This window comes from Eschrichtius robustus, chromosome 13, assembly GCF_028021215.1.
Source record: "Eschrichtius robustus isolate mEscRob2 chromosome 13, mEscRob2.pri, whole genome shotgun sequence".
Classification (NCBI taxonomy): Eukaryota; Metazoa; Chordata; class Mammalia; order Artiodactyla; family Eschrichtiidae; genus Eschrichtius; species Eschrichtius robustus.
In genome coordinates, this window is record NC_090836.1 from 7,002,776 (window position 1) to 7,017,325 (window position 14,550).

General features: G+C 40.7%; 1 non-coding gene and 1 pseudogene across 1 annotated transcript; both read right to left on the reverse strand.

The window, feature by feature from the left end:
• Positions 1–503: 503 nt before the first annotated feature.
• LOC137775218 (cell division cycle-associated protein 7-like) lies at positions 504–13,256 on the reverse strand (annotated as a pseudogene).
• Positions 3,112–3,184, reverse strand: TRNAV-CAC (transfer RNA valine (anticodon CAC)). The gene has a single exon. It is a non-coding gene; the product is annotated as a tRNA-Val (tRNA).
• Positions 13,257–14,550: the final 1,294 nt, after the last annotated feature.

Consider the following 14,550-nt stretch of genomic DNA (forward strand, 5'->3'; position numbering starts at 1 on the left):
TTTTGTGCCTTGATTCTGTTAAAAATGTCAACAAACACTAAATCAGACCCAGTGTTTTCATGTAAGCAAGTTAGAGGACTAGTCTCTGGAATTTGATAGATGTAGCTAGTTAACACTACTACTGCATTTCTAAGTGCTTGGTTTTATGGGTGGATTCCAGGGCTATTTCAACACCAATTAAATAAAACACACTTTCATAAAATTGTCATTTAAAGAGGATTCTGAAACTAAATGATGGAAAAGAACCACTGGAAATAAGAGGGGGGATGGCATGGGGTGAGGGGTAGGGGGGAAAGCAAAGGAGAAACTGTAGGCGGGCAGAGTACAGCTGGCGCTATATCTCTGTGATGCTCAGACACACTTGCGTGTCTAATGATATTAATTTGATTTGCCTATAAGACAGACTGATCATCAGAATTCTTAACTTGGCTTTCAATCACGTGACAAAATTGAAAAGTTTAACAAGGAAGGTTTGTGAAGTGGAAGGCAGGTATTTCCAATTATTATGCTTGCATTTCAAACTCCTGTTTTAGACTTTTCAAGTAAGCATGCACGTTCCCGAAGCTATGGTACTTGGCTAAGTACACGAGCACCCCTGTCGCACACCGCCCCTCTCCCTGCTGACAGAAGCTGCAGTTGCAGATCCCGTGACGCGGCGGGCAGTGCCCGTTTGGGTCTAGCAGAGCATCCCTGACTTCTTCACCATAAACGGTTTCGAGGGCAGGGACCGCAGAACTGGCCTCGAACGCCCCAGCACTCTGAGTTTCTGCAGTTTGTCTTGGTATCGATAGTTTTCTGGCAGCACTGATGACAAGTCGATCCCAATGAGCGGTTATAGATCTTCTCTCCAGAGTTGTTGCAGATGTTGTCCAATCCTTCCCATGCGATTTCGTCAATGGAGAGAATATATAGGGAAGGGTCATGGAGCTGGGGCGACGACTTCGGGGCATGTCATCTTCGTTCATGTAGCCGGCCAGGGGCTTCCTATTTCTCACCAACATGTCCTCCTCCTCCTCCTCCTCCTCCCCCTCCCCCTCCCCCTCTTCCTCCTCTGTGGGCAGGGCGCTGAGCCACCCAAGGACCTGGGACCTTGACCTGGTGAAAGGACGAGCTCTCTGCTCAGAGTTTCTCCTGCAGGCTACACCTGGGAATGTGCGCCTTCGGGGTGTCTTTGGACGTGAACTGGGGTCTGGCAGGGAACGCCTTCCAGGGAAGGAGCCAGGGAAGCTTTCTAATTCTGACATTAGTTTTGCAAGCATTGCTTTGTTTTGCTTTATATTTAAAGCCCTTTTCTCCCAAAAATTCATGCCACTTTCGTCTTCTGAAACAGAATTGGAGTCGGTCACGGAATTCTCTGCGGGCTCGGGGTGGGGATGGGGCCGCTGCTCTTTTGCTGGCTGCTCCCCCGGTGTTTCTTTTCTTTTTAATTTTTTAAATTTATTTATTTTATTTATTTATTTTTGGCTGTGTTGGGTCTTCGCTGCTGCGCACGGGCTTTCTCTAGTTGCGGCGAGCGGGGGCTACTCTTCATTGCGGTGCGCGGGCTTCTCATTGCGGAGCACGCTCGGGCGCTAGGCGTGCGGGCTTCAGTAGTTGTGGCTCACGGGCTTAGTTGCTCCGCGGCATGTGGGATCGTCCCAGACAAGGGCTTGAACCGGTGTCCCCACACTGTCAGGTGGATTCTCAACCACTGCGCCACCAGGGAAGCCCCTCCCCCGGTGTTTCGAGTTGGGAACTTCATGGCCACCCGGAGAGGTCCGGAACGTCTTCACTGACTTCGGTCCGACAGCCCGCACGGTCTGCCCGCAGCCTCATTCCACCTCTGAGAAACCGCACAACGATTCATCCTCAGAGTCGGTATGAAAAACACTGGCCATTTCGTTAGTGACATCTGGCCTTGGTTTCTGTAAAAATCCACTGTGGTCTAACACATCTTGCACCTCACTTTCTGAAAAGCTGCAGGAAGATTCATTAGCAGAGTCCTCATAAAAAACACTTGCCGGTTCTTCACTGATAGCTGACCTGAATTTAGGTTTTGTGTTCGCAAAATTATCAGAAGCAAAGCTGTCACAACTGTCATCAGAGGATGACAAGGGTTCCATGGAAATCAGCTTCACATATCTGAATATCTTGAAGTTCTTCTTTGCTCTGCTATCCTTTTGCAGCATGTGGCGAGCGTCGATGCTGGGGCCGGCTCTGGGAGCAGGGAGAGCCCAGCAGCCTCGCCCATCGCCGTCCCACCTCTCAGGGGCCGGAGTCCCAGCCGCGTGGGCCGGGGGGCGAGGTGCGCAGAGCCCGGGTGGAGGGCAGCTGTTTGTTTGTTTGGTTTTTTAAAGTTAATTAATTAATTAATTAATTAATTAATTAATTAATTAATTAATCTTTGGCTGCCTTGGGTGTTCGTCGGGTAGCGCGGGCTTCGCATTGCGGTGGCTTCTCTCCTTGCGGAGCTCCGGCCTCTAGGCGCGCAGGCTTCAGTAGTTGTGGCCGTGCTGGTTTAGTAGCTGTGGCTCGCGGGCTCTAGAGCACAGGCTCAGTAGTTGTGGCTCACGGGCTTAGTCGCTCCGCGGCATGTGGGATCTTCCTGGACCAGGGCTCGAACCCGCGTCCCCTGCATTGGCAGGCTGGTTCTTAACCACTGCATTACCAGGGAAGTCCCCAGCTGTTCTTTTTTAAAATTAAAAATATGAGAAAACTACTTCTCAGTTTTATTGAGGTATAATTGACAAATAAAATTGTAAGTTAATTAGTGTAGAATGTGATGATTTGATATACATATATATTATGAAAAGATTTCATCTCTCAAGTTAATTCACATATCTCTCACCTCACATATTTATCCTTAAAAAAATTTTTTTTTGGTGCGAACACAAATTTCAATAATACAATATAGTGTTATCAATTATAGTCACCATGTTATACATTAGATCCTCAGACCTTATTTACCTTATAACTGAAAGTCTGTACCCTTTTACCCATTGCGCCCTATTTCCCCCGTGCCTCACCCCAGGACAACCTCTCTTCTACTTTCTGTTTCTATGAGTTTACCTTTAAAAAAAAAAAAAATTAATTAGGCTGCGTGGGGTCTTAGTTGCGGCATGTGGGATCTAGTTCCCTGACCAGGGATCGAACCTGGGTCCCCTGCACTGTGAATGCAGAGTCTTAGCCACTGGACCACCAGGGAAGTCTCACTTAAAAAAAAAAAAATATTTCATATATACGTGATATCATGCAGTATTGCCTTTCCCTGGCTTATTTCACTTAAAATAACATCCTCCAGATTCACCCATGTTGTTGCAAATGACAGGATTTCCTTCTTTTTTAAGGCTGAATAATATAATATATATTGTGTGTATACACACACACACTATATTTTCTTGATCCATTCATCTGTCGAGAGACACTTAGGTCGTTTCCGTACCTTGGCTACTGTGAATAATGCTGCAGTGAACTCAGGAATACAGATATCTCTTTGAGATAATGGTTCGTTTATTTTGGATATACACCCAGAAGCGGGATTGCTGGATCATATGGTAGTTGTATTTTTAATTTCTTGAGAAGCCTCCATACTGTTTTATTAGTGGTTGTATCAATGTACATTCTCAGAGACAATGTACAAGGGCTCCTTTTTCTCTACATCCTTGCCAGCATTGATATTTCTTGTCTTTTTGATAAATAGTCATCCTAACAGATGTGATAATAGATAATAGCCATCCTAACAGAGGTGAGGTGATATTTCAATTTTTTTTTTTTTTTTTAGGCCATGGCAGGATCTTAGTTCTTTGACCAGGGAGCAAACCTGCACCCTCAGCAATGAGAGCATGGAATCCTAACCACTGGGCTGCCAGGGAATTCCCTCATTGTGGTTTTGATTTCTATCTGCCTGATTATTAGTGATGCTGAGCACTTTTTCATGTACCTGTTGGCCATTGTATGTCTTCTTTGGAAAATGTCTATTCAGGTCCTTTGCTCATTTTAAAAAATTGGGTTATTTCCCTTTTTGCTATGGAGTCATATGAGTTCCTCGTTTGTTTTGGATATTAACCCCTTGTCAGATAGGTGTTTTGCAAATATTTTCTCCCATTATGTAGGTTGCCTTTTCATTTTGTTTATGATTTCCTTTGCTGAGCAGAAGCTTTTTCATTTGATGTAGTCCCAATTGTTTATTTTTGCTTTTGTTGCCTTTGCTTTTGCTGTTTAATAATAAAAAAAAATCATTGCCAAGACCAATGTCAAGGAGTTTACCCCTATGTTTTCTTCTGGAGTTTTATATTTTTAGGTCTTATATTCAAGTCTTTAGGATTAAAGACTTAAAATAAAGTTGATTTTTGTGTATGGTGTAAGATAGTGGTGCAGTTTCATTCTTTTACATGTGCAAATCCAGTTTTCTCAACACCATCTATTGAAAAGACTATCCTTTCCCCATTGTATATTTTCGGCTCTTTGTCAAAAATTAACTGACCATATATGCATAGGTTTACTTCTGGGTTCTCCATTCTGTCCCATTGATCTATGTGTCTGTTCTTATGCCAATTCCATACTGTTTTGATTAGTATAGGTTTGTAATATAGTTTGAAATCAGGAAATGTGATGCCTCCGGTTTTGTTCTTTTCTCTCAGGATTGCTATGGCTATTCAGGGTCGTTGTGATTTCATACAAATTTTAGGATTTTTTTCTATTTCTGTGAAAAATGGCATTGGAATTTTGATAGAAATAGTACTGAATCTATAGACGTCTTTGGGTAGTATGGACATTTTAACAATATTAATTCTTTCAATCCACAAGCATGGAATAGCTTTCTATTTATTTGTGTCTTCATTTTCTTTCATCAATGTTTTATAGTTTTCAACATATAGATTTTTCACCTTCTTGGTTAAAATTATTCCTAAGTATTTTATTCTTTCTGATGCTATTGTAAATGGAATTATTTCCCTAATTTCTCTTTCTGATAGTTCATTGTTAGTGTATAAAACACAATTGATTTTTGTATATTGATTTTGTATCCTGCAACTTCACTGAATTCATTTATTAGTTCTAATAGGTTTTTTTTTGGTGGAACTTTTCGGATTTTCTATATATAATATTATGTAATCTGGGACTTCCCTGGTTGTCCAGTGGTTAAGACTCCGCTCTCCCAATGCAGGGGGCCTGGGTTCGATCTCTGGTGAGGGAACTAGATCCCGCATGCATGCCGCAACTAAGTGCATGCCACAACTAAGACCCGGCACAGCCAAATAAATAAATAAATAATTTTAAAAAATCTACAAACAGCACATTAAAAAAATAATATTAGGGCTTCCCCGGTGGCGCAGTGGTTGAGAGTCTGCCTGCCAATGCAGGGGACACGGGTTCGAGCCCTGGTCTGGGAGGATCCCACATGCTGCGGAGCAGCTGGGCCCGTGAGCCACAATTGCTGAGCCTGCGCATCTGGAGCCTGTGCTCCGCGACGGGAGAGGCCCGCGCACCGCGATGAAGAGTGGCCCCCACTTGCCGCAACTAGAGAAAGCCCTCGCGCAGAAACGAAAACCCAACAGAGCCAAAAATAAATAAATAAATAAATAAATTAATTAATTAATTAAAAAAAAAAATAAAAATAAAAAAATAATATTATGTCATCTGCAAATAGAGACAACTTTACTTCTTCTTTTCTGATATAGATGCCATTGATTGATTGATTGATTGATTGATTGATTTCCCAATTGCTCTGGCTAGGACTTCTAGTACTATGTTGAACAAAAGTGGTAAGAGTGGGCAGCCTTGTCATTTTACTGATCTTAGAGGACAAGCCTTCTGTTTTTCACCGTTCAGTATGGTGTCAGCTATGGTCTTGTCATGTATGACCTTTATTATACTGAGATACATTCCCTTTATATCCAGTTTGTTGAGAGTTTTTATCATGAAAGGATGTTGAATTTTGTTAAATGCTTTTTTTTTTGCATATATTAGGATGATCATATGATTTTTATCTTTCACTTTGTTAATGTGGCATATCACATGGATTGATTTGTAGATGTTGAACCACCCTTGAATCCCTGGAATAAATCCCACTTGATCATGGTGGGATTCTTTGATTCTTTAAGGTACTGTTGAATTTGGTTTGCTGCTATTTTGTTGAGGATATTTGCATGTATGTTCATCGGGCATATCAGCCTATAATTTTCTCTTCTTGTAGTGTTCTTTCTGGCTTTGTTATCAGGATAATGCTTGCCTTGTAAAATGAGCTGGGAAGCGTCCCCTCTTCTTTTATTTTTGGAAGAGTTTGAGAAGGATTGGCATAACTCTTTAAATGTTTGGTAGAATTCACCAGTGAAGCCATCATGTCCTGGACTTTTGTTTGTTGAGAGATTTTTGATTACTGGTTTGATCTCTTTACTAGTAATTGGTCTGTTCAGATTTTCTATTTTTTCATGATTCAGTTTTAGTTGGCTGTATGTTTGTAGGAATTTATCCATTTCTTCTTAGGTTGCCCAATTTGTTGGCATATATTGTTCATAGTAGTTTCTTATGAACCTTTATGTGGTAATGTCTCCTCTTTAATTTAAAATTTTATTTATTTGAGTCCTCTCTTTTTTTTCTTTTTCTTGGAAAGTTTAGCTATTGGTTTATTTATTTTATCTTTTCAAAAAAAAAAAAAACCCACAGCTTTTAGTTTCATTGATCTTTTCTATTGATACAGAGCTGTTTCATCACCACAAAGATCTCCCTCATGCTACCCCTTTATGGTCACATTCTTTACTTTTTAATTTTCTTTTACAAGTTTAAAAAGACACTTTTGAAAGAACCAGCCTTTTCTCAGTTGTGCTAAGAGGTCAAGGGAATTGATTTTGAGTGTACCCACCTTTCAGCCAGAGAAAGGGGGAGACTAGATAAATGATGGGGGATAGTGAAGTTGTGGTCACAGGAGCCACAGTGGAGGAACCCCAAAGGGGAGAACATAAACTTAAAGAGAGAGTGCCCTATTTTCTTCTTTCCTGGGGGTTCAGGTCCTGTTTGAAAAACCTCTTGTACTACAAGGGAATACAAATGACATAGAATACCAACAACTGTCAGTAAGGTGCTAGTTCTAATTTTAACCACTGTATTCTGTCTGACCTCCAAATAGGCTGTTTGCGGTCTCTGTCTTCCTTTATGTTTAGTGCGAAAGCAAATTATTTCTTTGGTCTTCACTGCTTGGGACTGAATTTGAAATATTTTTGGCACAATGCTCAGGTTTGTCTGGGCACTCTCTATTCATGGGTAAAATGAAAATGTTTCTTGATCTCTCTTGGACAGGAAGCAAGAAGAACCTAAGGTTTCCAACAGGAAAAAAAAAAAAAAAGAGGATGGTTAGAATAAAAATTCACAGAAGACAGGGACAAAAGCAAAGAAGTGCCTAAGTAGACAGTGGAGAGAAAACTCAGGATAAAAGAAAAACAATCCTGGGATCACTGGAGGCCAGGGTCCCAAAGAAGTCCCAAAAGAGAGAATCTGGTCTTTTCATGGAACCAAGCAGAGGTAGTGAGAGTGGGGAAGGGCTGAACCCAAGAGGCTGGACAGAGATACGCTTATTGAGATTTTGGAAAAAATTAACTCGGTTGGGCCTAGCTGAACTCTACATCTGCTTGGGCGTGTGTGTATGTGTCTACTTGTGACACAATTTAATGTAGAGTTTTTCCCCCAGCAATTTAAGAAGTTGTCTCAGTGTGTCGTAGGTGGCCCTGAGCCTTTTCCAGCCTCCTTTCCTGCTCCTTGGCTGCTTGTTTTGGCCTACTATGCTGTCCTCACTATCATCTTTTATCCTTCAGTGTGAATAGATAGGTCAACTCACCAGGCTGACCTACGTCTAAAGCTTTGAAGAACTTTTGCTCCTTCTTCGTGACGTTTCAATGATCAGCCAGAAATGGGAGGAACTACTTGAGAGTGGGGTTTAAAATTGTCTTGGGACCCTGGAAATGCCTTTAATGATAGTAGCAATTTTTATTGCATTCCACCAGACTGACTAAAATGTGTGTCGGGACAGGAAAGGGGTAAAAATTGTGATTCTAAAATCATAGTCACAAAGAAGGATCCTCCCCTCTGATTGTGGATGTCAAGGCAGTAAGACACCAGAGTATCGCTCCCCAGTACAGCTCACGATGTGCCTGACACTGAGTTAAGCCTGTTACATGTATTACCTCATTTACCTCTTTAATAATTATTTTTAAAAATTTTATTGAAGTATAGTTGATTTACAGTGTGTTAATTTCTGCTGTACAGCAAAGTGATTCAGTTATACATATATATATATATATTCATTTTTTTTCATATTCTTCCCATTATGGTTTATCACAGGATATCGAATATAGTTCCCTGTGCTCTACAGTAGGACCTTGTAGTTTATCCATTCTATATATAACAGTTTGCATCTGCTAGCCCCAAGCTCCCAATCTTTCCCTCCTCCACCCCACTGCTTGGCAATCACAAGTCTGTTCTCTATGTCTGTGAGTCTGTTTCTGTTTCATAGATGTGTTCATTTGTGCCATATTTTAGATTCCACATATAAGTGATATCATATGGTATTTCTCCTTCTCTTTCTGACTTACTTCACTTAGTATGATGATCTCTAGTTACATCCATGTTGCTGCAAATGGCATTCTTTCATTCTTTTTTATGGCTGTAACTCTTTAATATTTATATGAGATTGCATGAGATACTATTGTATAAGATTTGTATGCGATACTATTATTATTCCCATTTTATAGACAAAGAAACTGAGGCTCGGAGAGGTTAAGTAACTTGCTAAGCTACCATGGATAGAAAGTGGCCAGGTAATTTGGCCCCAGAGCCAATTCCCTGAACTCTGGTGCCCTCCTGCTGCTCTCTCAATTGGTGACGGTATTTTCCCCCCTGACAGCCTCCCTTTCACTGGGCCTTCCGTGATCCTCACTGCCACGTACAGCCCATCCTCCCCCTCTTTTCTCAGCCTCTCAGCTTTGAAGCTCATGTCATCAGACTATCTTATGCACATCTACTCATTGTTACAGTCACCTCCTGGGACCCATGTCATTCCCCTCATTTCTCAATGATCTTAGTTCCTGATTCACTGTCATTCTAACACTATTCCTGTCTTAATTTTTGGCAGTTTCAACATACAGATAGGTGATCCTTCTAAAACTGTGGCCCTGTGGTTCCATGAATCTTCTCCAACAATCTTATCTTCCACTCTACCTCAGTCACACACTCCCATGTTCATGCCTAGATAGACCCTATTACTAATACCTGAAACCTCTCCAGTAATCTCAACTTCACACACCATATTCTTTTGCCATCACCTCCTGTTCTTCCAGGTCTGTTCCTATAGGACCACACTTTCTATATACCATGACATCAGGAACCCTAATACATCAAATCTTCTGCATATTTACTGCCCATCACCCACTTTGTGCTTGATCCCCTCTTTGCCCAGCTTAAATTCCATATAATAACTCTCTTGCATACATTTTGGACTCCCTTGCCCTTCTATGGTTTCAATATATTCACTTGGCAAAATCGAATCTCTTTCCTCTATGCCTGTATTGGTGCAGCTGATATTGGCTGGGGGAAAACACATGACCGAGCTCATACAACTGTCTCACAGAAGTGAGAACAACTGTCTCACTTTTAAGTCATGATCTTGAATCTCAAGTGGGCCCTTATGCTCCCAGGTGATCAAAATTCCCTAACCTGTTCTGTCTTCCACTCTCCTGGATGACTATTTCATTCCTTCTTCTCTCTCCTCAAATCCCCAAATCCTTCTCTATCCACACTTTCAGCTGATGACCTTATTTTCTACTTGACCAAGACAAATGAAGAATTAAAAGAGAACGTCGACACATCCCTACCACCACACCTACTGAAATGGAAGCATCTTAAACTCTGCTTGCCTGTTACCCTAGATAACGTATCCATGCTTCCACCTGGATTCCATCTCACCCCTCCTCCACACATCATCATCATTTTCCTTCTCTATTATGAAATTCCCATCAGCATATAGACATGTTGCTATTTCCCTAATCTTTAAAAACAATCTCCTCTTGACTCCAGTTTCTCTGAAAGCTTGCCCTATTTCTTTGTTCCCTTTTGCAGGAAATTCCTTGAAATCATTGATTATTACCCTCTGTCTCCACTTCTTCTTCCGCTCTCTCTCCAACTCCAGTCTACCTTTTGTCCCCATTGTTCCACCAAACTGTGCTTTTCTGGATCACCTCTGACTTTGACATTTGACATTGCTTTATCCCAGGATCAATCCTCTGTCTTCATCTCGACCTATAAGTGACATTTGCCCAGTTGATCAAGTGATCACTCCTTGGCCTTGATGCACTTTCTTTCTTTGGCTTCTGAAATTTTGGACTCTCTGGGTTTTCCTCCTACCTCAGTGGTCACTGTCTTAGTCAGCTCAGGTTTCCATAACAAAATACCATAGACTGGGTGGCGTAAACAATAGACATAAGACCAAGGTCAAGGTGCTGGCAGATTCAGTTCCTGGTGAAGTCCCGCTTCCTGGCTTGCAGACAGAGCCTCACTGGGTGCTCACATGGCCTTTCCTTGGTACTTGTGTGGGGAGAGAAATCTTCCTCTTCTTGTAAGTGCACTAATCACATCATGAGGGGCTTACCCTGATGACCTAATCTGAACCCAATTACTTCCCAAAGGCCCCATCTCCAAACACCATCATGTTGGAAGTTAAGGCTCCAACATATGAATTTTGAGGTGGGGAGCAGGGGTGGACACAGACATTCATTCCATAGCAGTCACTATTTCTGGGCCTCCTCTGCTGATTTTTGCTGTTCTCCCAGACTTTTGATTCTGGTGTGTCTCAGGGCATAGTCATTGGTCTTTTTCTCTTCTCTATCCAACTTCACTCCCTTGGCGGCCTCATTCAAGAGGTGGCTTTAAACATCCATCTCTATACCTACCAATGACTCTGAAATTTACATTTTTAGCTCAGACCTCTTCCATCAACTCCAAATTTATACATCAAACAGCCTATTCAGCACCTCTCCTTGGGTGTCTAATAGACATGTTTGTAACTTTTTGAACACACAGGATACAGTTATTACAATTGTTTTACTGTCCCAGTCTGCTAATTCTTACATCTGTATCAGTTTTGGTTGGTTCTGGTGGATTTTTCTCCTCATTATGGATCATATTTTCCTGCTTCTTTGTATGTCTCATATTCTTTGATTGGTTGCCAGACTGTGAATTTTACCATGTTGGGTGCTGGATATTTTTGTAATTCTGTAAATATTTTTGAGCTTTGTTCTGGGACTCAGTTAACTTACTTGGAAACAGTTTGATCCTTTTGGTCTCACTTTTAACATTTGTTAGCTGGGACCAGAGCAGCATTTAACTTAGAGCCCATTGTTTTCTGCTACTGAGGCAATACCTTTCTGCATACCCTACCCAATGCCCCATAAATTCTAAGGTTTTCCAGTCTGGCTGGTGGGATCAGGCTCTGTTCCCAGCCCTGGTGATTGCTGGGTACTATTACTTTTTAAAAAAAATTTTTTATTGGAGTATAGTTGACTTACAATGTTGTGTTAGTTTCAGGTATACAGCAAAGTGAATCAGTTTTACATATGCATATACATGTGTCCACTCTTTTTTTTTTTTTTTAGATTCTCTTCCCATATAGGCCATTGCAGAGTATTGAGCAGAGTTCCTTGTGCTATACAGCAGGTTCTTATTAGTTATCTATTTTATATATAGCAGTGTGTATATGTCAATCCCTATCTTCCAATTTATCCCTCCTCCCTTATCTCCTGGTAACCATAAGTTTGCTTTCTGCATTTATGACTCTGCTTCTGTTTTGTAAATAAGTTCATTTGTACCCTTTTTTTTAGATTCCACATATAAGTGATATCATGTGATACTTGTCTTTCTGTGTCTGACTTACTTCACTCAGTATGACAATCTCTAGCTCTATCCATGTTGCTGCAAATGGCATTATTTTGTTCTTTTTAATGGCTGAGTAATATTCCATTGTGTATATGTACCACATCTTCCTTTTATTTTTTTTAACATCTTTATTGGAGTATAATTGCTTTACAATGTTGTGTTAGTTTCTGCTGTATAACAAGGTGAATCAGCTATACGTATACATATATCCCCATATCCCCTCCCTCTTGCGTCTCCCTCCCACCCTCCTTATTCCACCCCTCTAGGTGGTCACAGAGCACCAAACTGATCTCCCTGTGCTATGCAGCTGCTTCCCACTAGCTATCTGTTTTACATTTGGTAGTGTATATATGTCAATGCTACTCTCTCACTCCGTCCCAGCTTACCCTTTCCCCTCTCCTTGTCCTCAAGTCCATTCTCTACAGCTGCATCTTTATTCCTGTCCTGCCCCTAGGTTCATCAGAACCATTATTTATTTATTTATTTTTAGATTCCATATTTATGTGTTCGCATACGATATTTGTTTTTCTCTTTCTGACTTCCTGCACTCTGTATGACAGACTCTAGGTCCATCCACCTCACTACAAATAACTTAATTTCGTTTCTTTTTACGGCTGAGTAATATTCCATTGTATATATGTGCCACATCTTCTTTATCTACTCCTCTGTTGATGGACATTTAGGTTGCTTCCATATCCTGGTTATTGTAAATAGTGCTGCAATGAACATTGGGGTGCATGTATCTTTTCGAATTATGGTTTTCTCCAGGTATATACCCAGGAGTGGGGTTGCTGGGTCATATGGTAGTTCTATTTTTAGTTTTTTAGGGAACTTCCACACTGTTCTCCATAGTGGCTGTACCAATTTGCATTCCCACCAACAGTGTAAGAGAGTTCCCTTTTCTCCACATCCTCTCCAGCATTTATTGTTTGTAGATTTTTTGATGATGGCCATTCTGACTGGTGTGAGGTGATACCTCATTGTAGTTTTTTGATACCTCATTTTCATTTCTCTAATAATTAGTGATGTTGAGCATCTTTTCATGTGCTTTTTGGCCATCTGTAGGGTACTATTACCTTTCATCATCTCATAAGGCTTTCTTCTCCATCCTTCAGTAATTTCCTTGCCTGTGGGTGAATACTTGTAGGGATCTTCTGGTGTTTTCTCTGTGTGGCTGTCTCCTCTCTGATACTCAGCTCTGTGCACTTTGGCTCTGTCTCCTCAACTCAGGGAGTCAGCTGAGCCCTGCTTGGGTTTCTCCTTCTAGCACCTCAGCTTGGAATCTCTCTCAAGGCAGTAAGCTGGGGCAATCACAGGGTTCGGTCTCCCAGGAATCATTGTCTTTGGTACCTGAAGTCCATGTCTTGAAAACCGTTGTTTCATATATTTGATGTTTTTGTTGTTGTTACTGTTGTTTGTTTGTTTCAGGAGGGAGGGTCAATCTGATCCCTGTTATTCCATTTTGGCCCTAATCAGACAGGCATTTATTAAAAACTCAACATGTTCAAAACAGGACTCATGTGTTTCATCAAACCTCCTCCCCTGGTAATCTTCTGCATCTAGTTGACTTCTCTCTTTTTCTCATTCTTCTCTCTCCAATATTTACTCCATCACGAAATATTTTGGCTCTCTGCAAATTTTATCCACAATATGACTACTTTGCATCACCTCCACTGCTGCCACCGGGTCTGAGCTACCATCACTTCTTGCTGGATTACCAAAATTGCCTCCTAACTGGTCCCTTTTATGCTTTTTTCCACATAGAGTCTGACCTCAATTCAGCAGCCAGAGTGAGCCTTTCAAAATGTAAGTTTGTATTACTCTGCTTTGGCTGCCTTTGTAATTCCCTAATGGATCTAGCATGTTCTTGCCTCAGGGCCTTTGCACTGGTTGTTCTCTCTTCCTGGAATGCTTTCCAACTAGATCTCTGAATATCTAACTTCTTTCAATCTTTGCTAAATGTCAACTTTCTCAATGAGGCTATTTCCTTAAAATTTTTTTTAATTAAAAATATTTTAATACAGCTCTGTACCTGTTTTTTGGAATAGATAAAACATCTACACGGCTCAAAATTTTGAAAGATAGGAAGAGAATACAGTGATAACTTTTCTTCTCCCCCAGAGACCACCACCATTTCTTATATAACCTTCCAGCAATATTTTATACGTATAAAGCAATATAAAACCACTCTTCTTTTTTATACAAATGGTAGTATTTTATATACACTGTTCTGCTTTTCATTTATCTTAGAGATTGAATGGCTACATTGTATTCCATTATTTGGATATTCCATAATTTACTTGAAACTTTGGTACCAGACCTTTCAGAATTCAGGATTCTAATACATTGCTATTATGAACAATGCTGGGTTGTCTAACCTTGTACATAGGTCATTTAACTCATATGTGAGAATATCTGTGGGAAAAATTAATGGAAGTGGAATTGCGGGGTCAAAGGCGTGTGGATTGGTAATTTTGATTACATGTTGCCAAATTGCTGTTTATAGAGTTTGTACCAATTTACATTAAAAAAGAATTCATGAGTGTCTGTTTTCTCTACGTCTTCACCAATATAATGTATTATCTTTGCCAATCTTACTGGTAAAAAGATAGTGTTTTAATTTAAATATTTTCCTTATTATGAGTTAGGTTAACC